The sequence below is a fragment of the Macrobrachium nipponense genome, chromosome 45 (genome assembly GCF_015104395.2).
Source record: "Macrobrachium nipponense isolate FS-2020 chromosome 45, ASM1510439v2, whole genome shotgun sequence".
Lineage (NCBI taxonomy): Eukaryota > Metazoa > Arthropoda > Malacostraca > Decapoda > Palaemonidae > Macrobrachium > Macrobrachium nipponense.
Genome location: NC_061105.1, coordinates 4,256,416 through 4,268,874, shown reverse-complemented (window position 1 = coordinate 4,268,874; position 12,459 = coordinate 4,256,416). Strand labels below are relative to the sequence as shown.

At 43.4% G+C, this 12,459-nt stretch overlaps 1 protein-coding gene across 1 annotated transcript in view; it reads left to right on the top strand.

Annotated features, from left to right (window-relative positions):
• Window positions 1–12,459, top strand: part of LOC135214311 (follistatin-related protein 5-like) — a 276,003-nt gene that overhangs the window by 210,347 nt on the left and 53,197 nt on the right. The window lies entirely within an intron of this gene.

Here is a 12,459-nt window from a genome sequence, read left to right as displayed (position 1 = left end):
AGGAGTGAGCGTAGATGTGTTTAAGAATAAGCTCGACAAAATATCTAAACTGCATCCAGACCATCCAAGATTGAAGATGCAAAATATACCGGAAGATGTACTAGCAACTCTCTGGTAGACATTAGAGGTGCCTCACACTGAGGGACCTGGGGCAACCCGAACAAGATGTAAGGTCTGTAAGGTAAGGTCCTCCTCCTCCTCCTCCTCCTGCTGCTCCTCCTCCTCCTCCTCCTCCTCCTCCTCCTCCTCCTCCTCCTCCTGCTGCTGCTGCTGCTGCTGCTGCCTCCTCCTCCTCCTCCTCCTCCTCCTCCTCCTCCTCCTCCTGCTGCTCCTCCTACTGCTCCTCCTCCTCCTCCTCCTCCTCCTCCTCCTCCTGCTGCTGCTGCTCCTGCTCCTCCTCCTCCTCCTCCTCCTGCTCCTCCTCCTCCTCCTCCTCCTCCTCCTCCTCCTCCTTCTCCTCCTTCTCCTCCTCCTCCTCCTCCTCAGGAAATGAATCTTGTTTCCTCAGAAGATCTCGCCGGCAGCAAAAGTTTCAGCGTCCATTCGTTCGCTTGTTTTAGTTGTCTGTAACGGAGAATTATTGAGCTCGCTTTGTCTGTCCGTTCCGTCCACACTTTTCTGTCCTCCCTCAGATCTTAAAAACTACTGTGGCTAGAGGGCTGCAAATGAGGACGTTGATCATCCACCCTCCAATCATCAAACCTACCAAATTGCAACCCTCTAGCGTCGGTAGTTTTGATTTTATTTTAGGTTAAAGTTAGCCATGACCGAGCTCTGGCAAAATAGGTCGCCACAGGCATTTGGTATTATACCGAGACCACCGTAAAAATAGATGTTTTCGTTGGCCTTGATTATACGCTGTTGCAAAAAACCTCGCATTCTTTTTTCTTTTTTTATACATATATGCGTTCGTCTCCTTTATTTCCTTCAAGTGGAAATGGAAACACTGCGATCTCCTCCTCGGTAAAACAACAAAAACGTAAACTATCCCCCATTACGGTCGGGTATTTCCCGCCCGGCGGCGAATTTACAGCTCGAAAGCTGTCCACGCAAAATTAACCCAATATTTTGGCGAACGTTTTCACGAACGTTTTGCGGATAACACAGTTTCTGGGGCTTCTCCCGCAAATATACGAGAGCCAGGCAATTTTAAATATGTAACTGACCTGGCAGTTATATACATAGCTTATTATCTCTGACGTCGTGACGTCACGACAGACTTTTCGAAACTCGCGGCAATCGCCGACCATCGGTCAGGTGATCGTTACCTGTACGCCCTCTAGATAGTTACCTGGAAACCCCATATTTTTTCTGTCGCCCAAGCCGGCAACTTCGTTGTTGTGGGCTCCTCGATAGGTTTTTCGTACTCGCTAGAGTATTTCATCTTTGGGTGAAGTATTTTATTGGCTTTCGCTGTTGTTGACTTGGATTGATTTTTGGATTTGTTTTTGGATTACTCAATTAACAATGTCGGACTCGGGAGTTGTGTATAGAGTCTGCTGTAAAGGGGGGTGTAGGGTTAGAATTCCCAAGCTTCTCTTGATCCCCACACACTTTGTGTGAATTGTAGGGGTAGAATTTGCACTTTTGAGAATAGATGTGATGAGTGCTTGATTTTGGATGATAAGGAGTGGAAGGAGTTGGACAAGTATGTCCGTAAGCTCGAGAGAGATAGAATTAGAAGAACTAAGAGTTCCCTTTCCCGTTCATCAACGAATCAGGAAGTGGTAGATAATCCCATAGTTCCTTCCCCTGCTCCTTCTGAGCGTAATTTAGTAGAAGTATCAGCTCCCGAACCTGTCTCCGAGTCGGGGCGAAGGACTCAACCTTTGCAGGTATTCAAGCGGTGCTTGAAAAATGGGACAACAGATTGCCTCTCTTACTGAGCAGGGCAATCGCACTTGGACTGTCGTAAGTGCTTTAAGTGCAGGTGCTAAAGTCAGTGTAAGTGATAAGTTTAGTGTTAGTGACAGTGTAGTGGAGGGTGCGTCCGATCGGTCCTGTCGCGCTCCTAGACCCAGACCTCTTACAAGCTCCCGGACCCATGGGAGACGTAAAGTCGAAAGTCTAAGGGAGGCGAGAGGCTTTAGTATCCGGTCGGGCGTGCCCTCAAACAAACCTGCTGATGCTTCCAAGGTTGCTTCAGAGAGCCGTAGAAAAGGCGCGTCGAGTGTGTTTGGTTCGTCATCCGATGACGTCTCCCCGCGTCGAGGATGGCGACACTCTACTTCCTCTCGTCCTCTCAAGAGAATTACCTCGTGTTTGTGAGGTCTCATCAGATGAGCAACTGCCGGGCTGCAGTCACTGGAGTTCTCCGGAGAAGTTTTCGTCATCGGAAGCCTCTCCAGCTAAACAGAGCAAGACAGCGCTTTCGATGCACGCTCCTCTTCCTCCTGCTACTTGGGAGGATTTACCTAGGAAGCTTCCTACCAAGCGTCCTCAGGAAGCCTTAGAAGGATCGACTCCTCTGGCTGCGGTTCGTGTGGGCGAACCTGACGAGTTACCCTCTCCCTCGAGAGACAATGAAGCCAAGAATATGCTGCAAGATATGCAACAGCAGCTGTCTGTACGTATGGAAAGCTGCAAGAACCCAAGCGTCAGTCTGACGCCCCGGGAGTGATGAAGACTTCGCGAAGCGTCAACGCCAAGAAGAACACAGACAACCAGGACACTTCCGATTTACTCGGACATGACGCTTCCGAGCGTGACGCCAGCGCGCGTAAGAGCAAAGAGCGTGACGCCAGCGCTCGTAAGAGCAAAGAGCGTGACGCCAGCGCGCGTGAGAGAGAAGGACGTGACGCCGACGCTCGTAAGCATGACGCCTCGGCGGTTTCTGGTGCCAAGGAATGCATCGAGACCAATGACGCTCCGGCTTTGGCTTTAACTACATCATCCGATGCGGAACGAGACAGAGAGAGACCTTCGGAGATGTTGGAGGTAGTTTCGGAAGAGGAGACGAAAGAACGGTTCCTCCTTCCGACTATAAGACTCTTATGCTTCTGTTTCAAGAGCTTTTTGAAACGGATTTCAAGCCCGCAGCACCTCGTTCTCCCCTGTCCTCAGTTCCTTTGTGGAAGAACCCAGAATAAGACTGCTTTACTAAAGATGGTTCTTTCCATTTCGGCCAAGAAAGCGCTTGCGAAGATGAACGACTGGATGAAAGAGAAAAAGGAGAGCGAGGCAAAACTGCTTTCGTTTTTCCTCCTGCAAGATTGGCTTCGAAATCCAGCGTTTGGTACGAGACTGGGGAAGTTCTGGGCCTGGGAGTACCTGCCTCCTCTCAGGCAGACTTCTCCAGTATCGTCGATGCCAATCGTAGACACGCCTTATCAGCAGCGAAGGTGATGTGGTCGATGCAAGAGTTCGATCATTTACTGAAGGGCGTGTTTAGAGTGTTTGAGGTCCTGAACTTTCTAGATTGGTCTCTGAGTGCTCTTGCCAAGAAAGTGGAAGAGAAGATTCAACGGACATTTCTAACCTTCTGAGTGTGATGTCTTGTATGGACAAGGCTTTCAACGTGACGGAACTAATGAAGTGGCAGCGATTTTCACGGCAGGAATCGTGAAGAAAAGGTCCCTTCTCTGCTCCTTTACAGCTAAAGGGGTCACACAGGTACAAAGAGCAGAGGCTTTTGTTTGCCCCCTTTGCGAAATTTTCTTTTCCACAAGAGATTATTAGAGATATTGCCACTTCATTGACTCAGAAGACCACACAGGACCTAATATCGAAGGCAGCCAGTGGGGTTTTGCCTTCTTCGTTTGCGACCAAGAGAGCGAGAGAGGAGAAACAACCACAACAGTTTTTTGCGAGGAAAACAGCCCCGCCGAGGGACTGTCGGGAACTTCTAGAAAGCCCTCCAGAAAAGGTGGCAAGCTTCCTTCCAAAAGGAGGCCATGATCAACAGTCCTTCAGACACAAATAGGCAGCCAGGCTTTCTTTGTTTTGGAAGCCTGGAGAGAGAGAGGGGCGGACAACTGGACCCTTCAGATACTAAGGGAGGGCTACAAGATCCCTTTTACGCCAAACCTCCCATAGTTTTAGATCCCCTCGACTTAACAGCGAATTACAGGAAGGACAGCAGCAAGAGATTCGCGTTAAAAGACAAGTAGAGCTTATGCTCTTAAAAAAGGCGATAGAACCTGTTTCACCCCAAGAGAATCCGGGTTCTACAATCGACTGTTTTTGGTACCCAAGAGCTCGGGAGGATGGAGACCCGTTCTGGACTCAGTGCTCTAAACGCCTTCGTCGTGAAGACGAAATTCACGATGGAGACAACGCAATCAGTGCTATCGGCGTTGAGACCCGGGAGATTGGATGGTCTCATTAGACCTACACGAACGCTTATTTTCATGTCCCCATCCACCCAAGCTCTCGGAAGTACATCAGGTTCTTATTCGAAGGAAGAGTATTCCAGTTCAGGGCTCTTTGCTTCGGGCTCAGCACAGCGCCACAAATATTCACAGCTATTATGGCGAATGTTAGCCAAATGGCTACACGTGGGGGGATCCGCATTTCTCTTTATCTGGACGATTGGCTTCTCACCGGGCCAACTCCAAGAAACAGTGTCTGGAGGATATGAAAATAACCCTGAACCTAGTACGGGAACTAGGCTAGTGGTGAACCTGGAAAAGTCTCACCTGGAGCCCTCTCGCTCGATCATTTTATTTAGGAGTTCTGATGAACTCTCAGATTTTCGGCTTCTCCCTCCCAGGAGAGACAAGACCGATGCCTGAATCGGGTGCAGGAATTCCTGGGGAGACAACAATGTTCGGCGAGGGAATGGATGAGTCTTTTGGGGACCATTTCCTCGATCGAACAGTTTCGTCTCACTGGGAAGACTGCATCTCAGACCTCTGCAATTTTACCTCAACAGAAATTGGAAAAGGAAGGAACAAAGGCTTTCAGACACCTTCCCAATTTCAGCAGAGGTCAAGAAAGACTTGATTTGGTGGCTGGATCCAGCGAAGCTGGGAGAAGGAGTTTCACTTCAACAATTGAATCCACAGCTAATACTGTTCTCAGACGCATCAGACCTAGGCTGGGGAGCGACTCTGGGGAACAGGGAAATTTCGGGAAGATGGAGCGAAACCGAAAGAAATTGGCATATCAACAAGAAGAGCTGATGGCAGCTTTTCTAGCTCTTCAGGCATTCGAGGATGTGTGGCAGGCAAAGTAGTGGAAATAAGCATGGACAACGTGACTGCTCTAGCGTATGTCAGGAAACAAGGAGGCACCCACTCGTTTTCTCTGAACGAGACAGCCAAGAATCTGTTGCTATGGGCAAAGGACAGAAATATCGTCCTCCAAACGAGATTTGTACAAGGAGAATTAAAAAATGTCAGAGCGGACCTCTTGAGCCGGAGAAATCAGGTCCTGCCAACAGAATGGACTCTCAAGTTAGAGGTATGCGAATTACTATGGAGGTTATGGGGGCAACCTTCCATAGACTTGTTTTGCAACCAACAAGACAAGGAGGATGCAGACGTTCTGCTCACCGGTGCCGGATCCACAAGCGGTAGCAGTAGACGCGTTCCTCATGAACTGGGAAGGACTGGATCTGTACGCCTTCCCTCCCTTCAAAGTGATACAAACAAGTATTAAAGAAGTTCGCGCAGTCCGAAGGAAGCAGAATGACCCTGATAGCCCCGTACTGGCCGACGCGAGACTGGTTCGCAGAGATGTTGCAGTGGCTAGTGGAAGTTCCAAGAACCCTTCCGTTGCTTCCAGATCTGCTCAGACAGCCCCACTTCAAACGGTATCACAGGATACCCCGCGCTCTTCAGCTAACTGCCTTTCGACTGTCGAAAAGCTCCTTAGAGCTAGAGGCTTTTCGCGAGAGGCATCTAAAGCTATCGCCAGATCAAGAAGGGCTTCGACCATCAACGTCTACCAGTCGAAGTGGGAGATATTTAGAAACTGGTGTAAGGAGAAGAAGGTGTCCTCGTCCAACACATCTGTGAGCCAGATCGCAGACTTCCTTCTTCACTTAAAACTTAAAGTAGGTCTAGCCACTACTACAATTAAGGGATACAGGAGCATGCTGGCGTCAGTCTTTAGACATAGAGGACTGGACTTGTCTAGCAATCAAGATCTTCACGACTTAATTAGATCTTTTTGATACTACGAAACAAAAGACTGAACAACTACCAGGATGGAATCTGGACGTTAGTACTAAGGTTTTTAATGTCTGACAAGTCTGAGCCGATCCAGGAGAGCTCGTTCAGGAATTTAACCAGGAAGACACTTTTTCTAGTCGCTCTCTCGCTACTGCAAGGAGAGTAAGCGAGATTCAAGCTATGGACAAAAGAGTAGGAATTAGTAGATCTAAAGCGGTTTGTTCAACCACTTTAGGTTTCTTAGCCAAGAATGAAACTCCTTCCAATCCTTGGCCTAGGTCTTTTACGATTCCCAGCCTTGGAGATTTTGCAGGTCAGGAACGTGAAAGAACTCTTTGTCCGGTAAGAGCATTACAGTGTTTATCTGCACAGGTGCAAGGACGTTAGAGGGACTTTTGACAACTTATGGTGTTCCGTTAAAGATCCCAAAAGGCCTATGTCAAAGAACGCTTTAGCCTTCTTTATTAGAAGTGTGATTCAAGAAGCTCACACGGAGTGCAATGAAACGCTTTTACAAGGCTTTAAAGGTAAAGGCCCATGAAGTGCGAGCAGTCTCGACGTCAATGGCGTTTAGAAAGAATCAGTCCCTTAAAGCCATTTTAGACGCGACATACTGGAGGAGCAGCTCCGTATTTTCTTCTTTTTATCTGAAACAAATAGAAACGGTATATGAAGACTGCAGAAACCCTTGGACCGTTCGTATAGCCACTGGCTCGGTGTTGGGTGAAGGAGTTGATACCTCTAATCCTACATGTTAGACCCTTGATGTTATTTTTATGGTTGTCTGTTGAAGGTTAGGGGAAACCTTCAACAGTCTAGTGATATGTGTGTCTTTTCAATCTCTTGTATGCAAGGATTGGATGGTTAGGTTGTCTTTGCCTGTTTTAGCCCATGTCAAGGGCATAGGTGGTTTTGTCGCATAGAGGTCACGTCCCGTCGACAAACCCTTTGAGCTCATCAGCTGCACAGGTCACATCCCTTAGCTGGAGCTCCTAAGGAGAGCAGACTAAAGAGGCAGTACTCGTCAAGTCAGCTTCCTTAGCAGGTAAGAATCTTTAGTTACCTATCAAGTAGTTACCTTACAACGATGTTGCTGTCTCTGACCCTCCTCCAAACAAAGGTGTCAATCAGCTATATATATAACTGCCAGGTCAGTTACATATTTAAAAATGATATTTTTATTTTAAGATAAATTTTTAAATATACTTACCTGGCAGTTATATACAATTAGAAACCCACCCACCTCCCCTCAAGAGACTAGAGGGCGAGAAAATATGGGGTTTCCAGGTAACTATCTAGAGGGCGTACAGGTAACGATCACCTGACCGATGGTCGGCGATTGCCGCGAGTTTCGAAAAGTCTGTCGTGACGTCACGACGTCAGAGAATATAGCTATGTATATAACTGCCAGGTAAGTATATTTAAAAATTTATCTTAAAATAAAAATATCATTTTCAGATTCCCCCCTCCCGAAGAAGTTGAAGACCCTGGTGTTGGAAAAATGCTGAATATATTTACAATGGATCATGGTTTACGTATGAGAGGTTCTCGGGAGATCTCGGGAGCCTGGCTTTTCGGGGATTAGGCTTTGAAGGTCGCGTTCCTTCGGTCCTTTGTGTGTGTGTGTGTGTGTGTGTCCGTGGAATAATGAAATTAAATAATTACATTAATATTTTTCTAATGCGGCTACCATAAAGAAAAGCGAATAGATTCTGTATCAGACGTTCAGTTTCTGTTGTTTATAAAACAATAATAATAATAATAATAATAATGAAGCACTGCTCAAGATTGAACAAAGAATTTTGTGTCCAGTAATAATAATAATAATAATAATAATAATAATAATAATAATAATAATAATAATAATAATAATAATAATATAATAATAATAATAATAATAATAATAAAGCACTGCTCAAGATTAAACAAAGAATTTTGTGTCCAATAAAAAAATAATATTAATGATAATAATAATAATAATAATAGAATCAACCATCTGATGTTCATGGACGACATCAAGCTGTATGGTAAGAGCATCAAGGAAATAGATACCCAAATCCAGACTGTAAGGATTGTATCTGGGGACATCAGGATGGAGTTTGAATAGAAAAATGCGCCTTAGTCAACATACAAAAAGGCAAAGTAACGAGAACTGAAGGGATAAAGCTACCAGATGGGAGCAACATCAAACACATAGATGAGACAGGATACAAATACCTGGGAATAATGGAAGGAGGGGATTATAAAACACAAGAGATGAGGACACGATCAGGAAGAATATATGCAGAGACTCAAGGCGATACTCAAGTCAAAACTCAACGCTGGAAATATGATAAAAGCCATAAACACTGGGCAGTGCCAGTATCAGATACAGCGCAGGAATAGTGGAATGGACGAAGGCAGAACTCCGCAGCATAGATCAGAAAACCAGGAAACATATGACAATACACAAAGCACTACACCCAAGAGCAAATACGGACAGACTATCATAACACGAAAGGAAGGAGGGAGAGGACTACTAAGTATAGAACTTCTGTTGGGTCCCTGCCCATGTTGGGGTGGATGGAAATGAACAAGTAGATAAGGCAGCAAAGGAAGCTTCAGGGCTAAGTAATCCATCCCCCTTTAGTATTCCTTACAAAGATCTTAAAAGTGAGATTCATCTTTACTGTAAAAATAAGTGGCAGGCTCGATGGTCTGAACTGACCACCAATACAAAATTGAAACACATCCACCCATTGGTGGATAAATGGTCATCTTGTACTTCTTATGCTACAAGTAGGAGGGATACCATTATTTTAACTAGGCTTGCGTATTGGCCATACACATGCAACGCACAATTATTTAATGAAGAGTGGGGAAGGGAGACAGGCCCCTCACTGTAATACCTGTCAAGTGACAATGGATGTTAAGCGTATTTTTTAGTTGATTGTCCTGTTTTTAATCTTCAGAGGAGGACACATTTACTCCAGGACAAAACCTTTTGAGATATATACTGGGGGGGAAAACTGTAATACCCTGAACTTGAGAAAATTCTACAAAGTATTGGGTTATATTAACGAGCTATAATTATTGATTTTTATTAATTTATTTATATTTTTACCCTTTTAATCCTTATTTATTTCACATCTAGATTTTATTGTATGAAAGTATTGCGATTGATATTAAAGGTTTAAAATGGTACTAAATGGTGTGAGTATACGATATTATGATTGAATGAATTTTGTTTATATAGCGCTGAATGGCCTTTGATGCCCCAGTGCTTGGCTTAATGCCTAAATCCTATATTCAATTCAATTCACACAACTAAGTATAGAAGACTGCGTCAACATCGAAAACAGAGCACTGGGGCAATATCTGAAAACCAGTGGAGACGAGTGCTCAAGAGTGCATGGGAAGAAGGACTAATAAAAAGTAGACGAAGACCCAGAAATATACAGAGACAGGAGAAAGACAGAAAGAACTGAGGACTGCACAACAAACCAATGCACGGACAATACATGAGACAGACTAAAGAACTAGCCAGCGATGACAATTGGCAATGGCTACAGAGGGAGAGCTAAAGAAGGAAACTGAAGGAATGATAACAGCGGCACAAGATCAGGCCCTAAGAACCAGATATGTTCAAAGTACGATAGACGGAAATAACATCTCTCCCATATGTAGGAAGTGCAATACGAAAAATGAAACCATAAACCACATAGCAAGTGAATGCCCGGTACTTGCACAGAACCAGTACAAAAAAGAGGTCATTGATTCAGTGGCAAAGCCCTCCACTGGAGCCTGTGCAAGAAACATCAGCTACCTTGCAGTAATAAGTGGTACGAGCACCAACTGAGGGAGTGATAGAAAACGATCAGGCAAAGATCCTCTGCGACTATGGTATCAGAACGGATAGGGTGATACGTGCAAACGGACCAGACGTGACGTTGATTGACAAAGTCAAGAAGACAGTATCACTCATTGATGTCGCAATACCATGGGACACCAGAGTTGAAGAGAAAGAGAGGGAAAAAATGGATAAGTATCAAGATCTGAAAATAGAAATAAGAAGGATATGGGATATGCCAGTGGAAATCGTACCCATAATAATAGGAGCTCTAGGCACGACCCCAAGATCCCTGAAAAGGAATCTAGAAAACTAGAGGCTGAAGTAGCTCCAGGACTCATGCAGAAGAGTTGATCCTAGAAACGGCACACATAGTAAGAAAAGTGATGACTCCTAAGGAGGCAGGATGCAACCCGGAACCCCACACTATAAATACCACCCAGTCGAATTGGAGGACTGTGATAGAAAAAAAAAAAAAAATAGAAGCAAAAAAAAAAAAATAATAATAATAATAATATAGAATAACAATAGTAATTATAAATAATAATAATAATGAAGCACTTTTCAAGATTAAAATATAATAATCTATAATAATAATAATAATAATAATAATAATAATAAAATAAGAAAACAATAGTAATTAATAATAATAATAATGAAGCACTTTTTCAAGATAAACAGAATTTTTGTGTCCAATAATAATAATAAAATAATAAAATAATAATATAATAATAATAATAATAATAAAATAATGAAGCACTGCTCAAGATTAAACAAAGAATGTTGTGTCCAATAAAAAAAATAATATTAATAATTATAATAATAATAATAATAATCATCATAAGAATAAGATTAAACAAAGACTTTTGTGTCCTTTGGACTGAGCACCGCAAATAGAGGCACCTCTTGCTTCCCATGTTTGTTGTTTACGAAATACGAAGTCGCGGATAAGAAAACCTCGCCTGCGCAAGCATTGGAAGTATAAATATAAACTATTGAAGTAACGTAGCTGCGAAAGAGTTGTTTAAAAAATATATTTCGAAAGCCGTAGTAGGAATTAGCAAATGGAAGTACTCTATTGCAAAGGCGGTGGCTAGGTACGACATTTTTCAAATCTCTGCCGCTCTTTGAAGTTAGTGCATTAGTTCGGATTGACCTCTGTTGGGGAATAAGACAAGAAGAGAGAGAGAGAGAGAGAGAGGGAGAGAGAGGAGAGAGAGAGAGAGAGAGAGAGAGAGAGAGAGAGAGGAATATAATATCTTCTCAGTTTGGATGTGAAGTCGAGTCACGGAGAATATTTATGGTTTGAAGAAAAATATATTAATATGATATTGCAAAGGAGTGCTATCGTTTTCGTTTAATGCTGTTTTATTATTATTATTATTATTATTATTATTATTATTATTATTATTATTATTATTATTCTAGTTACCGCTCTTTGTGATTGACAAGTAACATCAGACAGAGGGAACAGTTAAATTTAAACCGACGAATCATGGATGAACCCTCTGTGCAGTAAAGCTGCCACAACATTATTAGCCTCTTCGTACATTCACAGGCATGGCTCATCATCAGCAGCGCGTCAACCCCCATTCACCCCTATCTTCTTATTCTCTCTCTCTCTCTTCTATATATATATTAATATATATATATCATATATATATATATATATATAATATATATATATATCATGTATGTGTGTGTTCTGATGACAGGAGAGGAAAGGGAAACCCGATGGTAAATTAGAAAAAAAGTGGTAACATTCCAATTTATTGGGGCCAATAAAATATTTGTCTCTAATGTAGCAGCAATACGGGAACACCACTCACTGGGGTACCACCACCGCCGCCCTCATATACTCCCCCCTCCCCCCTCCCACCCCCCGTGACGCATTGCATTTAATAACGAAACAATGTACAAGCCATTATTGGAGTTATAAACAAAAGAAATTCATTTTCCCCGCAGGCCGGTATATAGTTTTGACCCCCATAAATGAGGTCATTTCGTGTCCGGGGATTAATAAATAACACCATCTGTTTCATGTCGTCTGTGGAATTATTTGGGGTCATAACTCTCCGCCAATCATTTCTTTCAATAATGTGCGCAATTGCCAGTTCATTTTGTAATTCATTTTTTCCTATTTGGACGAAGCGTCGTTGAAAGAAGGTGAAACGACCTCTGCAGTTGAACGGTTGTTGCATTTACTTTTCCCCTCTCTCCTCGAATTGTTCACTCGAAGCGGTGGTGCTGGTGGTGTTGGTGGCTCTCATGTTTCAGCGTGACCCATAACCCCCTTCTTCTTCCCGTCTGTTCTGGTAACCCCGGAAATTTTTTTTTTTTTTAAGTTGTTTTTGAAGCGTCGACTCTGTTTTGGAAAGTTGTTTTTCTTGCGGAAGTTTGAGTGCGAAGTATTGCAAGACTCAGGAAAACTCTCTCTCTCTCTCTCTCTCTAGGAAAGAACAAAGAACGTGAAGTGTTTTTGTATCTAATCTCTCTCTTTTTCTTTGTAAGGAC